The 22,526-nt window shown below is 38.9% G+C and overlaps 1 long non-coding RNA gene across 1 annotated transcript in view; it reads left to right on the forward strand.

The window, feature by feature from the left end:
• The first annotated feature begins 4,073 nt into the window (after window positions 1-4,073).
• LOC136010964 (uncharacterized) overlaps window positions 4,074-22,526 on the forward strand; it is a 53,845-nt gene continuing 35,392 nt past the window's right edge. Inside the window, exons 1-2 of the long non-coding RNA XR_010611110.1 lie at window positions 4,074-4,162; window positions 14,599-14,843. This is a non-coding gene — a long non-coding RNA (uncharacterized LOC136010964). The remainder of the gene's footprint in view (window positions 4,163-14,598; window positions 14,844-22,526) is intronic.

Raw genomic sequence — 22,526 nt, forward strand, 5'->3', positions numbered from 1 at the left:
ACTAGATAACTACTTTTGGTCTGAATTTGAGAATATAGAGTGGTAAGGTGAAATTCAGCAGTCCTCTTCTAAGAAGCAGACTGTGGCAGCAAGTGATGCACTTGGAAATTATTTATGAATAGGTGAATATTTTCACTCGTGAATTCAGATATTCAACTGTGTATCAGCTAGAGTATCTGAATTCAGCCAGCTAGCTAGAGTCATCCATGTATGAATTACTGGTGTAGTTTTTACCTGCATCTTCTCTGTGGCTTTCTTTGCAGGGGGATTTTTGCAAGTGCAAATTCTGTTATCCAAAACCAGAAGCAATTGTGAAACTTGACAATATATATTTTTTTTTTGTTTTTTTTCTTGTATTAAGGCTTTGATTCACATATAATTATTTTTGCCATTGTGTTTGTTTTGGAGCATCTGTTCTACATGACATGGTTACTTTGTCTCATCTTGTCTCTGTGGCTTGTTCCCACTTAGCCTTTTTCAAATATTGTCTGTTGGGCTGGGTGATTCATGTTTCTGGACCTTATTAGCTCAATTTATTCCTTTAGCTACTGTTTGTTTTAATTTCTAATGTAGAGGTTTATTCTTTCCTTCTTCATTAAAATTATTACGTTTGGCATAATGTTTTTCTGGATGGGGCAGTTAACTTTTGGAGGTGGAGAGGCTAATTTTCATTGAAATTTTATGTTTCCATATGGGACTTCATTTGTTTGTTATACTTGTTTTCTGCTGTTGTATTTCTACTAATGGCAGTAGAAATATATTTATGTAAAATTTATATAACAAAGTCCTTTAATATTGATGACATATATTAAGATAATGCAGCATCTTTATATATATAGTAGGAAGGCGTATTTAAAACACTGATGGACTGTTCTGTGGGCCAAGTCCCCCAGCGATACTAACTGCTATAGGTTCAGCAAAGTTCTTCTGATTTACCAGTTCAAAAGACCTCGCCTTTGTACTTTCATATTTGTAAATCTAAGTAGTTTCATAGAAGAATTTGGATGATTGTGCACCTCATTCACTTAATGTTACTGGTCACTGAATAGTAATAACATTGTTCCCTCTTTAGACAAGATATTGATTGATATCAGGATTTTTTTTTTGGTGCATTCATAAACTAGTTTTGACTACACATAGGAGTCTGAATTCTTTATAATAAAAAGAACATCATGAAAACACGAACCATACCAAACTACAAAATACAAAGGATGTGATTGATTAGAGGGGTAGTCATGTGTACTTTCATTTCAGAGCAGAGACAAATGAGTTTCTTCCTACATATTCCTTTGAAGAAAGAACTTTGTAAAATTGTTCTGCTGAAAATCTATCCACAGTTGAGGGGTATTCTTTATGGTTTTCCTCTCCTTTGTATAAATAATTGGGTATAAACATAAATTTATAAGATAATAACATTTTTGTTAGACACAGTGTGGGCAGAGGTATTAAAATTGTTCATCATAGTGGGCTGCTATTGAGTTTCAGGGCAGTCAACAGCACTGTTGAATTATTCTTGAAAGTCTTTTTGATAGAGCAATTTTTTCAAAATCAATTCAGAAGTTTTCTCATCAAGATTTGTGAAATGAACAGAGATAGATTAGTATGAGAGCAAGAGATGTTGTCCAGGTCATCCTTATAATTAGGTATCTCTGCAAAATTAAGCCTAGTCTTACAGTATGCTGTAAAGATAGGAAAGTAACACAGGAAAAGGAGTCATTGTCATGTTGTTAAGGAGATTGTACTGAGGACTTGGCTCTGATTTAACTTTCATCATATGGCATTAGATGAATCACTTTCATTAATTGTATGAAATAACCTGTAGATGAGCTCAGATAACATGTATCATGTTGTTTTAACTCACAAAGAGGTATATGGGCTGTCAGGAAGGAGGTATAGCTTTGCCAGGTTTTCCATATACTGCTCTAATCTCTATCATAGGCTTAGAAAAGATTGACTGAAGTTGAACCAAAACAATAAGGGAGGCTGATGCAGAGGAGGAAGAATTCTGTTTTCCGAAATAGTTTCTCACGCATGGTTTCTTATCTTCTTTGGGTGGTAAACCCATTCACAATTAGTCAGTTCTGGCATAGAGTACCTGCTTCCTGAAAAGCATTTCAGTACATATGTCCAGCTGTTCATGGCCAGGAGCAGGAGCTCAGGAAAAAGACTGCAGGTAGCATATTGCATGTCACTATGCCTCTACTTCATAAGGTTCATCTCTGTAAAAGATAGTTTCTATTCTAGCTTTTGAGCCCTGAAATATAATGTGGAGAAATCTCCTTTTGGCTTGCAGAAAGTTCTAGTTTTCTTCCCATGTAGGTTTGAAAAGCCAGCTGCAATTTCTTGCAATTCATCCAAATCCCACTGTGTAATTTTGGTCATGAGAAAAAAAACCCTGTAGCTGGTTTTGGGTGCTAATGCTGCTGTGGTTAGTAGACATAGTATCTGTAGGAAGTAATGAATGAGGAAGGATGGGTGCTGCAAACTCAGTACTAAAGTTATTTTGGGGTTTAGGTTCTGGTGAGTGTTGTGGGTGCTGAAGCTGTTTAGTGACTAGAGTAATTAAATGATGCTTCTCATCATCTCTAAACTAGTCTGTCAGTAGGATACCAACCTAGCATAGTGGTGCCGAGATTTGCACTGAGAATGCTTTCAAAAAGGTACTCCAGTCACACTTTAATTACCACTTACATCAGTGCTCAGGGGCTCGATAGGGAGAGCAAGGAAACAGTCCATCATATCCTGTGACAGATTGCCATTCTCCTGTTCACTTCCCGGTTAAACCTGGAACATCAGCCCCACCCTACAGACCTTTGACACACCTTTGTCACAGATTTCTCCTTGAGTTTGGGAAGTGTATTGCTTCCTCCTCATCAAGTGAGCAGGAGGAAATTTTTAATTCTTTCAGTATTCTAACATTTATGTGGTACATAATCTGATGCTTTTAGGGCTCAAGGCATTTTGCAGGGACCATTTTTCCTGTGGTAATCTTCTCCCCTCAATTATTTGGTTGAAAAAAGAAATGCTAAGAGGAAAGCAATGAAGCCAAATTCCCATAAAACCATTTGATAGATAGGGAAACAAAGTCATAGCAGACCACACAGTAGTTTGATGGCAGAGCCAGGAGTAGCTTCAGATAATCCAACTCGTGCTTTAGTGATGAGAACACACTATCTTCCTCTTCAATTCTTAAGCTGCTTCAAGCTCCTTCTCTGTCCTTGAGTGAGATTTCCACGTATAGAGCTTCTGAGAATCACCACTCTGGGGATTGCTGTTAACTCCAATGTGTGTTATTTGCACATTGAAGTACTTAACTGAGGAGCTTTTCTTTTTCCAGTTGCATTCACAGGAGGTTTGATGGTAATAGAGCTGTCTTCTGGTCTCTGCCAAGTTTATTTTCCAAAAGAAATATCTGAATGAGGAAACAATGACTAAAGAGTGTATGTGAACTGTCTAGCATACTGCAAAGGTCCAAATGTTAAGAAGAGAGGAGGATTTTTAGGATGGCTGTAGGGTGTATTATTAGGAATAATGCATGAAATTGGGCAAAAGAAAACTTAATCTGACTATCAGGAAACTTCACTTCATATGGTGTAGAATACCTCCCAAGGGAGCTAGTGGAAATCTCATGGATTGACTGGTTTCAACAAGCAGAGAAGTTTTGGGAACAACTTTCCAGTGGTGTGGGATCAACTGTATAACCAAAGATGTATTTTCCATCTCCCCACTTCTTTTAACTGATTCTGTGTTTGATGTCAAATTCAGGTGTTAGTTGTTAGGCCTACAAAATCGGGCATAATTGCAAGGCCATTTGAGAAAAGAGGAAAACTGTTTTAAAAGCGAGAGTCATTGGAAACTGAGGGGATAGTTGCCAGATTTGGAAGCTAAAGATGAGATCTGGCCCAGTATTTCACACCTGCTTTCTGGAAGTCCCCGAAACAGGTTGCTAAGTGCAGGGCCTGGGGGCCTTAATTACCTTAACAAGCCTTACCTACCTCTGGGCCCAGGAGTCCTATTTAAGCACAGCCCAAGGCCCCCTTCCTCTTTTTGATCACAGTTGTTGTGGTAATGGTCTTTAGCTCTACCACAGCCTTGCATAGCCCATTCCTGCACTGGTGCTGGGGAATCCTATCTGCTGCTGGGCCTTGCTGTCTGCATGCAGGTGAGTCTGAGGCTGCTGATCTTGCCTACAGGAAATAACTTTCTTGTTGGTGATTCAGCTTTAGCAGTGACTTCATATGGTGCTTTAAATTTAGAACTTTTTGTTAGTCTGTTTTCTTGTAATTTGTCTTGTCAAATCACTTCATGTCTATACAGCAAAAGTGAACTTTAGGCCCAGTTGTTTGAGTACTTGGGAAGAAAATCAGATACTTTACTGAGGAGAAAAAGAAACTTGTGTTGTCTGCCAAGTTCCAGGCTCAGATGGAGAAGTAAAATGTCAGCCAAATGGGCCAAATCGTAACCTGCGATAAACTTTGTCCTTTCAAAGAGCCTTAAGACTTACTGTGTTTTGTCTAGTTTTGTATGGAATGAATTCAACAGTAGCTTGGAGTTAACCTTTCATATCTTCTCCTTTCCCTCTATCTGATGCTTATTATGCGTTCAGACTGTGAAGTTGTTGTTTTAACCAAACAATATGCAGAGTAAAAAATGACATTCTGAAAAGGGAGACATGAATGTATTTCCTTGTTTCTTAAAGTGCCTTATCACAGTCATTAGTACTTTTAACAGCCATCTCTGGGACCAGTGGTGGTGTTTAAAGCCCACATAGGTTGTAATATTTGAAATAACCATGGTATGGTGCCTTAAGCTTCACCTGTGTTCTAATTAAGGAATTTAAAAGCAGCTGTGAGGAAAGGGCAGGCATGCTGCAATGCCGGGGTGGGGGGGAGGAAATGTGTGTGTGGAGGAGCATGCCTGTGAAAGCTAGTGTGGAAAAGAAATGCTTTCAAAGCTGTGCTGGAACTTTTCCATTGCTTTACAAGGTAATTGTATCTCCTCTGTCATGTTACACTAAACGTAAGATTAAAGCCTTCTGCTAAATGGCTGGACTTTCCCCCTTTGCAGGGGGCTGTGGAACACATCCTAGTTAACCCCTAAACCTGAATTTGAAAGATTCAGAGGCTACAGACAGGTAGCTATATGTTCCCCATGGAGTACATATAGACTGGGCTGTGGCTAAGAGCTGGAAAGTGCAATGTGGCTTTTAGCCTGGAGGAGGAGGAGGGATGCTACTGGGGCACCTGAGTTTTCCTAGCAATTGCGCAGGCCTTACTGTGAATGTGCATTTATCACATAGCACTGTGGTTTGGTGTCCAGCTTTTTTCCTGTATCTTGCCTGCCATTTTTCTGGTGATTGTTAGGCAGCTTTTCAAATATTATATATGATAAAGGGTCCTGACATCTTAAAAATAATACGTATATATACATTAAAAATTTCAAACTTCCTGGCCTTTCCTGAAGGCCACACTCTGCATCAAACACACAAAACACACAACTGGGTGCAAAACCCAGTTGCTGCAGGTTAGCTGTGTGTGCTCTAGTACTGCAAAGCTTCCTGAAAAGGTTCAGTGGTTTGTTTAGAGTTGGAAAGAGTCAATTAGCTTCAGAAGCAGACATGATATTCTAAACTTGGTTAAGCATAATAGCACTTCACTGTGCTTCTACAGTGACCCAGAAGAAAAGGCAAAATGATTGCAAAGTCAATTGCAATTTCAGTTAATCTGCTTTTGGGTACATTTTATAAAATGAAGGTCAAATATTGGGAGTTGGTGGCTCCACTTTGTTTATATATCTCTAGTTTAAAACATGTTAGGCCACGTATGTATGGTCCTGTGCAAAAGAGGTGTAATAGTTTCTGTCCAGTTCCCAATGGACATTACTTCATCTAACAAAACTAAGTGGAGCACATTTAGCTGTTTCTGTATGAGACAGGTGGAGGGGGTGAGGTTTTTATCACAGCTTTTACTGTTTAGCAGGCTGAGTTCTTATCACAGATTGGAAGAACTGTCAGGTCCTTTTAAAGGTGAGGTTATAGGTTTAGAGGGACAATTTGCTACAAATGCCCACATCTTGGCTAATATCTAGGTCTATAGAGGCATATGCTATATGGGATTTTTGACTAATTGGAGACTCAACTTTTTGTTATTATTGTTAGAATAGGCTAAAAATCTATTTAAATGTTTAAGCTTAGTAAGTAAATAGATAAGTTTTCTAACAGCAGTGGCAAAGGTGCTGAACCATATGTCGGGGTCTTGGTTTAGAATTCACAGATGTGACTTGTTTAATTTAATAGCCTTACTCTTCAAGTTGTCAAAGTCAGTTCAAAGATTCTCAGATTTCAACGCTATTTTGTGTCAATAAAGGTACCACAGCCTGGTCCTTGGCCATTACTTTATGAGGATTATAACAGCAAAAATGAAAGGAATCCTGTTACTTTATCAAAGCAGTTACTGCAAATTTTTGAGTCACGGGAAATCAAGGTGGCTTTCTTTGTGATTTGTTTTTGAGAGAGAAATGGTTGAGAAAAGGCACCTTTGTATTCTATGTAGCTTGTTGCAAGTCTTGATTATATAGTAATTCCAGAGTACATCAATAACAAAATACTAATAGAATATAGTAATAATTTGCAGTGGAGCAGTTCAATGGCCACATGGAGGTCTGAATGACAATACTATTTTAAGATGTAAGAGGAAGCTTGAGAAGTGGAATAAATTAAGAAAAACCGTGACCTGATAGTTTTTTTTTAGGGAGAGGGGCAATGGGTGAAATGCATTACATGCAAATGGACCACATGAATCGGCAAGTCCCAGGAAATTAATGGAGATCCATCTAGAACAAATGCCTTTGAAGTCTCTGAAAACGCAAGATTTTTCTGCCATCTTAACTATTTCTTCTGTTAGTATCAGCATATCTGGAATTCCACATACTGTTTGTTCAGTGCTCATTTCATCCTTTAATAAAAGACTCTGTCTTTCCAAAGATAAGCCTCTCTTTTCTCCTTCCTAAAGAAAAAAGCAAGAATTCTTGACAGCTCCTTTCTTTCTCTTTCCTCTGCTCACTTTGCAGCAAATAATCAATCTTGGCTGAATGACGTTTTAGAGAAATTGCCGTTGTAAATGTGTCAGTACTTAAGAAACGTGTAAAATGCCCCTTGCATTTGCATAGGTGCAAAATCAGAATTTACCTAAATGTATGTGTGGTTGAGAAAAGCATAAAAATAAATCTGCTTTTCTTACACAAAAACTACAAGGCAGCTTTTAAAAAAAAATGGGTGATCTACCTTAAGAAAATTGCACCGATTGCACAGGTCACCACTGTGAAGACTTGAATATGTGGCTCCCAAATAAGTCCTTGGGAAGAGTGAGGGTGCCTAATTCTGGATGGTGTTGAGTGCCCTTGGCATCAGACTCCTCCATACAAAAGGTTTGCCTCATGTTTTCTTTAACTGCTGCTACAAGATCAGACATAATGTACCAAACATTAGTCCTCTTTTGTAGGTTGGTTTGCAACTATTTTTCTCTTCCTATCTTCTCAAAATTTTTTTTGTGCAATATATTTACTAGTATTTCAGTAATAATGTCATAGCATACATTGATCCTTTAAACGCATACAGTTTAATGCTTTTCCCAGTGGCATCTCAGCAGGCTTTGCAAACAGTGATCAATCAATAACCTTCACAAAGCCCTCTCCATCACTCTTTTAGTTACACAGTTAGGGAACTGAAGGATGAGGGTGTTGAAAGACTTGCCCAAGGTCACACAAGGAGTTGGTAGCTGGCTTATTTTTAATCCCAGACTCCTATTTCAAACTTCAGACCACACGGCCTTCATGTAAGCATGTTTATGTTTTGGGTAGGGTATAGGGAACAGTCTTGCCACAGTGATGTTCTGCGTCGGTCACTATTCCTTTATAAACTGTAAGCTTTCCAAAGCCCAATGTCTAAAAAGTACAAACATGAGGAATACTTTAGGAGTGTGAAAGCTGATGTAGCAAAGATGTAGATTTCTCACCAACGGAAACCACTGATGTGTTCCAACATCATTTGGTTTGCCACCAACCAGCAAGGTAGTGGTGGCGGCACTGACTTGCAGTCCGTCTGTGCAAGGTATTTGTTAATATAGCTACAACAGGTATTCATTATAAACTACAGTTACCCACAGTTTACTCTATTTATACAACCATTTAGTGGTCATTTATTAAAAATAAAATTTATGTATGGTTATTGGATGTATATTCTGGCGGGGAAGTGACCTTGGCAGAAATATGTCTGAATCAACATTCAGCTAGCAGTCAGTCTTTATGTTGTCATATAAAACCTTGTTAAATAATATTTTGTTTCTATTTTCAATTGCTGTTATATAAGGCCAGTAATGAAAATCTCCTAAAGGACTGGTAAATGGAGTGAGTTTTTCTGTATGTTTTCTCCATAAAATAAAGTAAGCCAACGAGTGTCAACATTATTGCCTAGTTGAAGTGCTTGCTATAAACTTCAATAGAAAATTGTTTCTTACTTTTAGATTTTTGCAGGTATAAAAGTTCTCAACATTTAAATACAATTCAAATGGCTTTTAGAGAACTAAGGATAATTCATATTCGAAAAGCACTTAACTTTCACTTCAGTGGGACTACTCACATGCTTAGAGTTAAGTAGTTGGCTGAATTATTTAATGCTCAGAAAAGGTACTAAAAATAAAACCAGGGAGAAACCTTAGATTCAGACAGGAAGCAATGCTAGAACTAATTGTACTTGTGATATTTCAGAGACACCCTAACACCAATGTACAATCTCATTGCCTTTACTGGTTTGCATTCACTTGATACCATTTCAGTACAGCTGCAATCTTACTGCTTTATCCTCAGTTTTTGTGTTTTTTGTCTTTTAGCCTTTAAAATAAAACTTTTGCATGAAAACCACTGGGCTGAAAGGTGCTGCTCCTACATAAAACTAAGAAAGAATAGAGATTGCTGCATGGTAGAGTGTGTTTAAATGTACTGATACTGTTTAATGTGAGGAAAAAGTGGTTTCCATTTTGGCAGTGGAACAGACAATATTAGTAGGAACTATCCTGATGCTTTTAAGTGAGAATGAAGTATAACTTGTTTTGAAGGAGCTTTTGGGTGTGTGAAGCAATGCCTCTGGTTTAGCAGCAAAATGGTTGTTAGAATTTGTCACATATGGGAGAGGAGGAGGAGGCACGTTCTGCTGCAAGGTACTGGTGGTGTGAATACAGAGGAAAGCTGATAGTACTGAAGTCTATCTCCAAAGATATTGCTATGATCAGAGGGCTGAATTTTTGCTTTTAGAGGCAAAAGTGTATGTAACATTGACAGAAATGGCTCATCAGCTTGTGGACTGCTAGGAGTGATGGAAATATTTACCTGTTCTTTGTGGATGCAGACTGCAGTCACAGGAGAGGGATGGCAGAGGTGCAACGTCTAGCTGCACTGGCTGTCTGGAAGGACTCTGGATAGCATCTAGGGCAGGCCACCTTCAAACCAAGGTTTTTGGACAGTTGATAAGGTGAAGTACAAACAAGAAGAGGCCTCTACCACTGCTAGCTACTCTGACAAGTGAGGATAAATACTGTCCTCAAGCATTGTCCTAAACCAGGGTGTATCTCGCTCTGAGGCACACCTGAAGCTGACTCTCTTCACTGAAGTAAATAACTGGTCTGCCTCCTGAGTCAGGAAAACCCTGCCATAGAGTCTTGGTTGTCAAGGGAATGTAAAATAACAGTCCTTGGCTTTCAGAACAAAAGTAATGTAGTCCTTAGCTGTCAGGGAAAGCAAATAAATAAAAACCTCAGACCCTTGCTTTGGAGTAAAAACAAACAAAGCAGCTCTCTTTGCTCTGAGCTGGCTGTGATAATTACCATGTGAAAAAGCTACACTTCGCAGCAGTTACCACGTGGCAATAGCTTATTTTCCCTATGCTTACAGGAATATCTCAGCCTGCCAGTTAGGGCAGTGGCTACATGATGATTTCTGAATTGTGACCAGCATCGATGCGTGTGCCTCAGCATAGCAGTTGCTGTGGCCTTTGCTGACTGGTGTTAGGAGACCAGGGCAGGCATACAATCAGTTCCTCCCTCCATGGGGGGGAATAAATGAATTAAGATGGTCTTAATCATATTTCTTTCTCTTGAGAGAGACTACAGCTGGCTTTTGCAGGGCTCTATACTTTTTAAGGTGTGTGAACCTCACCTACCTGAGTGGGCTGGCAACCCTAGGGTTTCCATGGTTAACATGTATCTCTATCTCCTTTCTCACAGAGAAGTTGAAATCTTTCTGACCGCAGAACTGGGCTGACTTGGCAAACACAGCAGCTTGTGTAGTCCTAACAGAATGAATGGCTTCAGAAATGAATTTTGCCTCCTTGTCCATGAGCACTCCCTGTACCATCCTGACTTAGTGTGTGCTTGCTCAGTGGCTCTCTGGTGTTGTGGGCAGTGTATATTGAAGGTCTTGCTGCTTAGTCTCAAACTGCTCTAACGTCTAGATGTGTTTTTTTCTGAAAGCCGGCACTATTAAGTGTGGTATTTAACCCTCCTGCAGCAGCAGCAGCACATCTACTCCTAACCCATCTCTTCTTTTTGCAACAGGGAAGCATCTTTGTCACTGAGAGTGACTGTGTAAGAGGCATTGTTGAGAGGTTCAGTGTGTTTCAGAAGGACTCCAAATCACTTCTGTTGCTCCCAGTTTCACATCATTTTCACAAGAATCTATAGTGCTTGCAGTATCTAATGCTCTGTAGGAACCTCTTGGAAAAACCTAAGGGCATGGCAATACAAAGGAATAATCAATAGAGGTAAAAGATATAATGCACCGAGGATAAACACTTTTTAGTTCAATAACTTAGAGAGCTGGAATTTGAAGCCTTTCACAAAGCTTTTACAACATTGCTATTACTTTTCTGTTTGCAGATGTCGAAGATGTCCTTGTGATATGTTTTTCTCCCTGTACCTCATGATTGTATAACATCATACAATGTTTCTTAGATTTAAGGAGAGCCTACAAGCTGTGCTATGAATAGAGTAGTGAAGTGGCCTTTATCCACAGGCCATCAGGAGCCATCATGTATGCATTATTCTTTGATGCAAAACAGGGCATGCAGTTAGGAATTTGAATATATAACTACACTTCTCATTTGCCTGACTTTGAGTAAGCCTAAAAAAGCTAATATAGAAGAACATTTCAAATGAAATACTAGAAAAAAAAACCCAAAACAACAGAAAAGAGAGGCCATTTCATATGGCTCCAGACACTGATTCCACTTCACAAGTGCGGCTTTTTTTTTTCTGGTGTCTGGGTATTTACCTGCCAGAGCCTAAACGTGCACTACTCCCATCCTTTTACAGCTTTTGCTTCTCTACTGTAGAGCAACTCAGGAGCTGAGTAAGCTGTATCCTGGAAAAACACATTGTAGGAAATGGTATTTACCCTTTGATCTTTAGATCCTTCCTTTGCTGCGATATACTGTAACTTGCTTTGTCTTTGCTCAGTGAACAGGTTTTCTTCACTTAGATTTATGGGAACAGCTCATTACTGGTAGAGAAGGCTTTAGTGTATTTAGAAAATAAGGGAAGAAAGACCATGTTTTCCACTTATCTTCAGTTTTCCGTACTGTCTGCAGACTAAGGAATTTTTTGAGATAGATTTCTTTGCAAGTATTAATTGCATTGGATTGAATGTTACTGTGCTTGACTTTGAAGTGTCTCTCCATGCACAGCCCTGTTGAACTGAAAAGAAGCTTTGTAGAGTCAGCTGGCTAAATTGTCGTGAAAGTTTGCAGCACTTATCCCAGAACAGGGTATTTATGTAGTCAGTGAAATGGTTGGAGTGCAATGTAATAACCAGTGGGGCTGTATATTCACTTTGAGCACCATTCCATTGTGAACTGTTTGTGCTGATGTACCCTATTCAATATCGGCAAGGGGATCAGAATTTGGACTATGTATATTACATGATGATAAGGGGGAAAAACTGGAACCAGTGTAGGGAGTCGATAGAAGCCTCTAGCACATGCCTGAACCCTTTCTGTTTAACTGTGAGAAAGTGGTGACTGCTTTACATTTCTGTATGTACATTTCATTGAACCCTTCTGGGGTGAGGGCAGGGTAGGATTTGCTGTCTCTGTCTTTCCTCTTTGTTTCTTTAATTCCACCTACTTCCCTTTATCTTGGAGGCATGCATTGACTGTTGAATGATAACCTCAGCCTCCTTCTGGCAGAATCTAAATCCTATCCCAAACCATCTCCATTTCCTTTGGAATGTATATTGAGTTTCTTGATTGTTGGAGGGGGCAATATGGACACTACAACTGTCTCACTATAACATATATCAAATAGGTTAGTGTTTGAAACATACATTCATGAGTGCCTCCCAGGCATTCAGGGAAGAAGGAAACTGTAACAGTAACATGAAATTGATAGCAGAAGCGTAATATGCTTTCAGTCCTCTATAAACCCTTACTAAGAACTTCCCTCTCAAAATTTCACAGAAAAGGAGAATTCTGGGGTGTAAAATTGCAAAATGAGAAATGTAAAGATTTTCTGTCTGTTCTGTCACTTTCATCTGTATACTTATAAGACTTTGTATTAGCTATATTAAAAAAACACTTCTATACACTTTTAGCATGGTATCCTTTTTGGAATATAAAGGGTATAATAATCAAGGGAAGACTGACAAGATGTAGAAAAAAATGTGAGGTAGCTATTGTACCCAGACTGAGTCAGTTCTGTAGGCAAGCATATGTTTGACAATTTCCTACTGGTTTGCAATTTCATAATGTTACTGCAAGTCTTTTATTGAAATAAAATTTTTGTTTGGCTTATTTGAAAATACAACAGAAAGTTTTTATTTCTGATCTGCAGTTGCACCTGTATGTAATACAACTTTTGTGCACTAAAGAACAAATAAGAAATCGGTGAAAATCTGTCTCTTTCTGTTTTGACCATTTTATTTGCTAGCCCTGATGATCTTGCACCTCCAAGATCTACAATCATGCAACTGCTTCCTGTTTTTATAATGCACTTGAATTTTTCTAGGGATAAAGAAACCTTTTTATACAGCTGTATGCTTTCATGAAGAATTAATGACTTGATAAACGTTAGACTGTTATTGTTCATGGAAATGCAGTCAGCTCCCTGGAAAGAAGGCCAGGTTGCATAGTGTGTGTATGATTTAGTGCAAGAAAAAGAAAACATTACTTTTTGCAGGAAAACGAAAAATAGGATCCATGGCATAAACACCAGTAATTTTATACACAGAAAATTTCTCCTCTTTTGGAGAACTCCCTGATACCTAATCACAGTTCTCTTTTCTCCTGGTAAGGAATGGCAAAGAACCAAGTACAAGAAGTTGAGTGCTGTTTTCTGTAGATGTTCATGGCTCTCTTAGCAGACACGATTTGTTAATTGATTGTAGATACTGAGATAACAGTAAAGGCTAAAAGAAATAGTAATGCTTTGGCTATTAAAAGTACTTTTGAGTTCCAAGATGTCCTGGGTTCAGCTGGGTTTAAACCATGGCACAAGACTATGCCTGTTAGTTACCATTTGCTTTGTGTGAAGAGCTCAAGAAGGCATGGAGTAAAAGTTTTATCCATGAAGTAGAAAAGCACTTAATGTGCAGTGCTTTTGCTGATTCCCTTTGGAAGAGGAGATAATAGTCTTTTCTTCCTTAGAGCTCATCAGGAGATGATTCTGAAATCCACATTTTCAGAAATCTCTTCATGAGGACCCTTGCTAGAAACAAGTGTAATTATAACAGCCAAGGATGGCAAATATGGTCTTAAGGTTGTGTTTGTGAACCTCTACCAGGCTGTCAAGTTTTGGTCTGTGTTTAGTTTATGTAGGCTGCTAATTTGGGGCCTGTATTGCAGTGTTTTGTGCCCCACAAATTACTACCTGTCACCATGATCTAAATGTGCCATTTTAGCTTTAAATGCTTAACTTGAGTAATGTATATATTTTAGCCTTTTGCACCCAAAAGTTGACATATCTAAATAAGAGCTGGATCCAGGCTGCTTAAGGCTTCTTAGGGTGTATTGCTTCAGGAACAGAATTTTGCCTGAGGGTCAGAATCTGTCAGTTTTTCCTGGCCCTGTGAAACTGCTGGCTGGGGGTAGGTGAAGCCATAGGAAAACAGGAGTGGGTCTCTTTGGCTTCCTTCAGCCCAGATCACTGCTGCAAAATCTCCTGGTGCAGCAGCAGGAGGGTGAAGGTGGAAGTAGGCACAGGGCAATGCCATCAGCAGAATTGCAGCATCTTTGCTGCTTATCAGAGAGCTGGTAAACTTCTCAACACCTCAGAGCAACCAGGAAAGATGGTGTCAGAGGGACATTTTTCTGCTGTTGTTCTGACTTTGCCACCCCCGAGAAGCCACTGTCTAATTTTTGACTAGAGCTGGGTATAGCTGTTGTTAGGAGATGCTGTTATCTCAGTCTGGGATTTGCAGTCTTTCTAGAGCTGGAATAGTGGTCATGCTAGCTTTACAATAATAATGATGCTATAATCAACTAAACTACTAAATGATTCTAGCATCAGTTATTTTGGTAATTGATGGACCTAACTGGAGTGTTTAATTCTTTTGTAGGTTATAGAAATGGAATATGTTGGCCTGCAGTCTGCAGGCAAAACTATTTTAACTTTGACCTGGGACAAGTTGGCAGGAGTTAACACTGCAATGTAACAGAATCCCAAGCCAGCTGAAAAATTTCTGGTGACTTCAGTGGCCAGTGAATCCTGCTAAAGAGATCCATGTTTCCTCCCACTGAAGCCATTGACAGAATTCCCATTGCAGAGGAGAAAGCCAGGGTGGACATCCAGCAGGAATAACATGTAAGCAACAGACATGATACTTGACAGTCACATTTTTTTATATGACAATGTGAGAGTAAAACTTCGTCTTCAGACAATATCAGTTATCGTTGTCATCTTGTTCACTTCTGTTCTGAAAATAAACAACTTAAAAAACAGCCTAAGGTATAAAATATACATAGAAATAATGTTTCCAGCGACAGCAGCCTGAAGTCTTGGTTACGGAGAAGGTCAACCAGCAGTGCAGTTGAAAAATCAGGCTTATGGTTTTGAGAGGGGAGTGTTTTTTTCATAGCTGTGGTTGACAATGTAGGCAACTTGCACAGACCTTGTATGTTCTTTTACAGAAGTTTTTATGCCATAGTGCAGGATCAAGTTCCATACAATGATGCAGGCTGTTAAAATTTTCACTAATTTGAATACTAATAAATATCTTCACAGGTAGGTATTGTTGTGGGGGAATATACAGTTTTCTATGGCTATGGTTGTTATGATTTTTAAAGATGACAAACAGTTTACAATAAGCAGTGACAGAGGAAAATTGTAGAGTCTTTTCTACCTATCATAGTGAATTTCCTGTAGTGTTTTGTAGTGTAGGCCTCGTTCAGATTTCCTTACCCAAAATAATATTTTACTGAAATTAAATATTCTGTAGTTGATGTATGTCTAATGATAATCACCAACAGCCCGAAGTGTTTGCCGAGGTATAGCTGTGAAATGTCAACAAAATGTTATAAACACACTTGCCAGAAGTTGTGCATGGGAAGTGTCTTTGTCTTAAATCCTTACCTCAAAGGTTGGATCTGATTAAAAAAAAAGCGAACACAAACAAAGCAAGCCTTACTTCTTATATCTTAAGTCTTACCTTTTTTTTCTCTGTGCTTTTTATAGTTTCTCACATATGCTTCATGGAGAATATTAGGTTGGGGCTGTGCTCTCGTTGTATCAAAGCTGGACACCTAAAATGTTTCCTACTGATCTGTTTCATAAACTCAGCATATTTATGGCTGAAATCCACCACTTTTTTTTGCTGAAGTGCCAGAAGCCATCCAGTCACAGCAGGGCTGAGTTTAGCACTGGCAAATTTTCCTGGCTTCCTGGCCACTCACTAATTTACTTTGGGTATGGACTCTGTTACAGCCCATACTGACATATCTCTGCAGCTTTTCCTGATCATTCTGGATTATAAACTAGTGCTATGATAGCCTGCCCTACAGGGATTCCATTGTAAGGACAAACATAAGAACAGCTATACGGTTTCAGACTAAAGGTTCACCTTGCTCAGTTGTTGTCTGCAGCAGCAGTGACCAGAAGTGGATGCCTAAGGAATTTATAATAGGGCAAGTATGTAGGAATACTTTGTCCAAACACTTTTTATAGCTTTTCAGTAATTTGCAGCTTGGAGACTTTTGCAACAGAGATAGCTTCTATTATTTGCGAACATTTTGGGGCTTCTCTTTCATTAACTTGTGCAAATTTCCCCTTAAAATTGTATAAACTTTGATATCTGCAACATCCTTTGTCAAGAATTTACGTGTACCATAGTTTAACTGGAAATTGTGTGATGTATTCATAATCTCTTTGTCTTTGCTTAGAACCTACTGTTTCTTAGCTTCATTTAACAGCCTTTAATTCTTTATGGTAGTCTTTTCCACTGCTATTTTACACTTTTGAGTATGCACATGTGTAAGATATCACATGGATAATTAAGATGTGGTTGCATCAGATTACACCATAGTAAATTTGCGTTCTTTTTCGTGAACTCTGTTCCTGTCTAGTAACACCTAACATTCAGTTTATTGCAATTTGCTGGGTAAGGAAATCAAAAAATACAGTTAGGGCACCTCCATAGCAGACTACAGCATTTGGAGAGCAATGCCATCCTTGGTTTATGCAAATTTGCTGAAATACTAGCAGCAGTCTAGCCACTCTGGCGTTATAGCCTTGAATGCTGACTGCAGGGTTACTTCAGCTAGAGACTTTTTGGTGTCTGTTGCTTTATTTACCAGTAACTCTGGCATCCCTGGCCAGCCTGCAATCCACAGTGTAGACATGCTCTAATTGTATCCTAGCCACAGTACTGAGCAGAAACTGAATGGGGACTATTTTTTTTTTTTGTAGTCTTTATCATTGGCAGGAGACTTCATTCCTGATTTGACACAGAGAGTTCAACAACTTGTAATAAAGCTACTGCAGTAAAATAGGTCCCACCTATATGTGCTGCTTGTGGAAGCCATCACACTCTGGGCTGTCAGGGACATTTTGAGTCCTCACGAGTCTAACACATGACTTATGTTTCTTTAAATGGAACAAATGTCTCTGGGCATGAAGTCAATCCATGCCTAATATTACTTCATACATTTATGGGATTCCTACCTATGATTTATTTGCATATTTACAGTTCTCATCAGTTATGTTCAAATGCATTCTATATGTTTAGAAATATGTGCTGGATTTTATCTTGTTCAAGTAAATTATTGGCAAATGGCTGCATTATTGGCAAATGGCAGCATTGGAAAGCAGTGAAATTAAATGGAAAACAAATACAACTCAGTTTCCCTAAGCATTGTTTAGCCTCTTGATGGTGGACAGAATCTTTTTTAGGAGCAAAATTATGGCTAATATTTTGAATGATAATACAAAAAATAAAAGACTTGTTATTGCTGAGTGAAAGCATCTGAAGTACTGCCTGACAGTAGCTGGAGTAATGTAATGTGAGAAAGGACAGCTTGTGTCTAAGCACAGTTCAAATAAGCTTGAGCAAATTAATTACTTTTGTTTTCATCTCTGAAAGTGAGGGAGACTTGTAAATCATGGGAGAAAGACAGGTGGCAAAACCAATTGTGTTACTGTGGCTGCTTTATTTGCAAAATAAATATATTTGCATATATAATGGCAAATACAATTGTGAGTCTCAGCATCAAGAGAGCTATGTCAAGAATTTCTTAGCACAGCTTTGTTTTATTCAGTGCTTTTGTGTTACGGTTTGTGACAATTTCTCACTAGACTGGCTCCATTTTATGTTTTATGTGCCTACCATTTTGAATTTTGTTAAAATCAATGTGAAAAGTATCCAATAATCAATGACCAAATAGCAATTCCATGCTTCTGATGAAAGTTACTGTTGTCAGCATGTCCACAGGGCAGTTTGTTCTTTGCATTCACCGAGTTTAATCCTGATTATATCCGTCAAAGCTGTTGAGCCATCTGAGTGCAGAACTGGAGTCTTGGACATTGATGACTTGTTTTCTAATGGTTATTGGTTTGAATGGTGATGGAGATGGGCTCAGAAGGACAGATTCCACCTGCACACACTGCAGTCCTTGAGAGTAATCACTTTTGTAACTTCACAAATCTGATAAAAAGTAGAGATGGATGGAGTCCCATGTCAGTATTGCTTTTTCATTTTTAGTTCCAGAATGAAAGTGTAAATGCAGAATTAGAGCAAAGTAGAAGAATGTTCTCTGGGTTTTGTGTTGCAACTACAATTTCATACCAGGCTAACTGCTGGATATAGAAAAATAACCAGATACTATTCAAGGATTTCTGGAATCTCTTTGAATTTCTCACTGCAGCAATATTTCCTATGAGCAATTCAGCCAGGGAAATTCTGATTATTGTGCAGATCCTCTTAGACCCCCAGGAGTATTTGTATATGCTCATTAGCTCCAAAGTTACTGATCTGATGGGGTTGACTGGATTGTTTTTCTGCTACTTTGCATAATATTTGTATACAAATGTTATTTGTATAATATCCCCTGATGAGTTGCTTCATGTTGTGGTGTATAGAAAGGTTACAGCAAGTAGTGGGGTGTAAAGTGTAGAAAAATGGAAGATATTTTTGCAGTGTCTACATAACACATTTTGACTGTACTTAGCTGGCTGTATGGGCTTGACCTGGGAGCTCCATGAGAAAGGAAGCTACAGGGGGAATAAAAATCGTCAGAAATGTTATATGTTGGGTGAAGAACAGTGAGTAACTGACTTACTGGCATATTGCAGCACTGAATATTTTGAATGTCATCTGAATTAGACTTCTACTTTGAGCATGATGAAATCTGAAGGTGTTTCTACAATTTCAGACGCATAAAGGTCAGCTTGAGTACACATCAACTTGAATGTGTGCTGAGTGGCATAACATGAGCTAAGCACTTTTTTAATGCAAATTGCTAAGGATCAGCTCACTTTATCATACTGTTTTCCAGGTGCAGTTCAGGTTGGCAGAGTGTCTCAGCCAGATTGTTTTTGATATGTGTATCTTCAGTTTGTAGCCTTTTAGGCTTGGGAAAGGGCATGGGACAGCAATAAAAGGGGTCACAGATGCAGTCTGATTAGGGAAGGATTTGCTAGCACTAGGAGTGTGAAATGACTATTAAACATTCATAGGGCAGCCTCATAGGAGACACTGAAGCATTCACCTGAAAGATGTAAATTCAAATCTATTCAGGCAGCAGAAGTTGTTCCACAGATGGGTTCAAGACTATGACTAATGTGCAACTCCACAAAAAAGATGGGAGGGTTACAGTACCACTGGCAACATGGGCAGATTATTCTAAAAACTTGCTGAAAAATAAATTTTCAAATCTGTCTCAGTATGTATCTGATGTCTCTGAAACTAATTTCTGTTTGAACTGAGTATTGAATTTATTTTGTGACACTAAAATGCCCTATCAAGTAAATGTATAAAAATCAAATCTTAAAAAATCTTCAGTCAAATTCCCCCCAACCCCTCTCCTTCCTTTGCTGTGTGTTTTGGTAGAACTATGACAAACTCTGTTTGGAAGGTGGGTATCTATAAGGGAACAGAATAAACATTAGCTTCCCTTTCTAATTTGTTTTTGAGAGCTGGAAGGAATTGCCTTCCAAACTGCAGCAGATAAACATGTTAGAGGTGCCTGTTCCTCAGGGCTTCAATGTAATGCAGAATATATGCAAACAGGTATTGCATAACATAATGTTGTAGACAGGCTGGTTTTGCAGTTGGGGACTTTATGCCTTGCTAAATGATGGAAGATGCCAACAGTGCTTGGAGCCTACTGTGGTATTCATACAAGGTGCTTTTCCAAATTGGCTGCTTCACGAGACTGGCAGACAGAAAACTAACAAAGATTTTTTTAAAATGCAGAGGGAGCTTCTATAATTGAAACTTCTCCCCAGTCCACATACAGCCACTATATCGTAGTAGCCTCTATGTAGGTCATGAATAAAAGAAGTTGTGTATATATAAATAATGTTTAATAAAACCTTTGTTGGCTCAAATACATAGTGCCAAAACAGTTGCTGCAGATGTATTGGGTGACTGAAGCCGTAGTTCATTTACAGTACTGTGTCCCTCTCTTTCTCTGTGTGGCCTTGGAAATAAGCCCACTCCATTTAAAGGAGAGCTCTTGCTTATTTCTTCACTTATTTTGCTTCTACATTCACTCAGATCTGTTCTGAGAGGGAAGGATTGAAAGTAACAGACATTTAACGAGATGAAACATAACATGGAATTTACTGATTAGGCCCCTGTAATTACAGTTTATGCAGGAAGAAGCACTCCCAGGAGATTCCTGCAGATAAGCAGCAGGAATGATGGTGCCTTTCTAATGCATTGCTGAAATGTGGCTTTTTCCAGATGCTTCTGGGATTCAGATTAAGAATCTGGAGGCTGCTTGTACTGTCTGCACTGCCTGCTGTAGGGGAGGTCCAAGGGGCAGCTATCATCTAGCCTGTATTTTAACAACTGTTTCCAGTGGTGAAGTTCCCATAGCTCCCCTCTTAGGCAAGGGCTCTGTTCTTGTGGTAGGTAACGGGCATCAACTTGAGATTTTCTGAGGGACTATATAGGTGCTAGCATGTCACATGGGGTTGGTATTGGTTTTTACCACTTCGGCAGAAGAATGAGAGATCAACGTAAAACAAGTGAATCAATGAACATGTGCAGACCAGCTAATGTACTACTCTCGCAGAAAATTGCTGCACTTGGCTTGTCCATTTCTCTCTGTAAACATGCATGACTGGTGAAACTCTCTAGTAAAAACCCCCACATTTTATGACTCATCACTAGAGCATTCTGTGTTGCCTAGCAAAGGAAATTGGATTTAAAATCATACAATTGTAAAAATGCGGAAGTCTTTTTCCTTGGTTTCTGTCTTTGAGACTTCATGATACTCTGGGGTCTGGAGATCACTAATTCCATAGCTCTGAGAATTAGACTTTAAGAGCATAAGAAAAAAAAAATCAATTTTGATTTCTATGCATTCATACAGAAAGAAAAAACAACCAAACTTTCCCCACAGAAAAACCAACCAACCCACCCATTCCCTGCCAAATACACTATGGGACACCATGGGATAGAATTGGGAAGATTGTCTGTACTGAATGCTTGTTTCAGTATGAAAAGCCCACATCTGAATCTGTAAAATGTGGGAATTTCAGACTTAGATACAGTTAAAAGGCAACTGACTGTATTATCTCCATAGTCTGTTTCTTCACAAGCATATGTCCGTTAGTGCGGATGACTCCCTGTGCAAGGCCAGACAGCATATGTACCACTTACATCTCTTTTGAAGTCTCAGAGCTGGGTGTCAGTGGTATTCCAGAGGTGCCTCATTCTCAGAGCATCCTTTACACAAGACTGCCTCTTGCTTCTGGCTCCTCATAGATAGCCTAATATGTCTGTGGGGAAATGGTAGACTTTCTTGATGGAGGTACTGGTATTTAAATATGTTGGCATTAATAAAAAAAGCCACCTTGAAATAAAGCATCCTATATATGCTGACCATGGTAAAAAGGCACTTGCATTCAGAGATAAGGAGAGATTTGGAGCTTGTCCCAGACAGCAGCCTGTGTGTAGCTGCTCAGCCCTTGGACTATGCAGTAATGAAGGTGAAGCTGACAAAAACCATCATGTCTGAGTTAGCTACCCAAAAAGTGTGGTGTATCAATCTCACCTGGAGAAAGAGCCTTTAGTTATTTTTTTTCTGTCCTTATTAGTAACATAAAATCCCTGCAAAATTGGAGGCTGAAGTGAAATCAGAGGTGAAATCCTGTGGCTTTGTTTGCATTAATTTTTCCATTGGTACATCTTCTGTGAAGTCAGTGGGTGCTTACACTGTAAAAGACGTGCCTGCCAGTGGGACAGAGGCTTTTTTGCATAACTTGTCTCACAGGGAAGAAAGGAGGGAAATAGTCAATCCAAAGTCATCTTACCTTCACATAAGGTGTTGGAAAATTATTAAACAGGATGGCTGTCTTGATTATTTTTCTATATTTCTTTAGAGTGCTGTGAGGTAATCTGCTGTTGAGATAAATCACATTTTGCTATTTAGTGTGCTAACGATGCTAAGGACGCTAAAGACCCAAAAGTGAGAAATGTGAGTATTCCAGAATATTTTTTTCCTTGTGCTTAATCTGTAATTTTGATTTTTCTCTGCAAAGTTATGACATCTGAAATATAAAAAGAGTAACTTCAGGTGTATTATAGATTACTGTTCATCTTTCTCTGAATAATAGTTTCCTCCTAGGATCCTTGTTCCCATTGCTTTTTTGTTGTGGATTTCGGTTTTTTGAGGCTTTTCATTTGACAGAGACAGGCACCTCTGGCAGCACACTGGCCATGTTATGGCTGGTTGATAAATCTATTTTTCCCCTTCGCCTCCCTACTTCCCTGGTGAATGCCTTTCTTATTCTGCCATCATAAAAGATGTTACATGTTACTGT

The sequence above is a fragment of the Lathamus discolor genome, chromosome 3 (genome assembly GCF_037157495.1).
Source record: "Lathamus discolor isolate bLatDis1 chromosome 3, bLatDis1.hap1, whole genome shotgun sequence".
Lineage (NCBI taxonomy): Eukaryota > Metazoa > Chordata > Aves > Psittaciformes > Psittacidae > Lathamus > Lathamus discolor.